Source organism: Galeopterus variegatus, unplaced genomic scaffold (genome assembly GCF_000696425.1).
Source record: "Galeopterus variegatus unplaced genomic scaffold, G_variegatus-3.0.2 Scaffold7086, whole genome shotgun sequence".
NCBI classification, from domain to species: Eukaryota; Metazoa; Chordata; class Mammalia; order Dermoptera; family Cynocephalidae; genus Galeopterus; species Galeopterus variegatus.
In genome coordinates, this window is record NW_007733197.1 from 113,021 (window position 1) to 114,068 (window position 1,048).

Consider the following 1,048-nt stretch of genomic DNA (forward strand, 5'->3'; position numbering starts at 1 on the left):
AAAAAAAAAAAAAAATGTCTGACATTTATTTCATCAGAGACTCAAAAGGAGAGAAAAAAGAGACTGGCACAGAAAAAAAAATTTGTAGAAATTATTGCTGAATACTTTCTAAATTTAATGAAGGACAGAAAGCTATAAACAAGAACCTTAAGAAGCATAAGAAATATGAGAGAAACTACACCAAGGCGTACAATAACTAAATTGCTAAAACCAGTAATAACAGTCAGAGGAAAAGACAGGTTGCAAATAGGAAAAGAGAAAAAGAAGACAGTAGATATTGTATTGGGCAGTAGATATTGTATTGGGAACAATGCAAACGAAGATAGTGGAGCAACATCCTTAAAATATATATACTGTTCATCTAGAATTCTATACCTAACAAAAATATTTTTTTCAAAAATAAAGCTAAAATAATTTTTCAAATAAATAATTTTTACAAAAGCTGAAAGTGTTCATCACCTGCAGACTCACAATACAAAAAATATTAAAGGAAGTCTTTTAGGTAGAAGGAAATATCAGACGGAAACCTGGATCTACACAAAAAGTGAAGAGCACCAATGTAACTACATTGGTAAATACTTGAGATATTTTTCATATTAGTTAAATCTCTCTAAAAGATAACTGACTGTTTAAATAAAAGTGATAATAGATTCTAATGTTTATCATATATGCATAAATAAAACATATGAAACACAGCATAAAGTGCAGGAGGGGAAAACAGAAGTATACTACTTTTTTTTTTATTAATTATTTTTATTTTGTCAATATACAATGTAGTTGATTATTATGTCCCATCACCGAAACCTCCCTCCCTCCTCCCTCTCCCCCCTCCCACCCAAGTGTGTCCCCTCCATTTGCTTGTTGTAAGAACTTCAAAAAAAATTGTGGTTGTTATATCTTCCTCTACCCCCCCCCGGTTTTATTTTTTGTTTTGTTGTTTTTTGTTGTTGTTGTTGTTTGTTTGTTTTTTTGTGTGTGTGAGAGTGTGTGTGTGTCTGTGTGTGTGTGTATGTGTGTGAATTGATTCATTCACCTTTAGCTCCCTCCA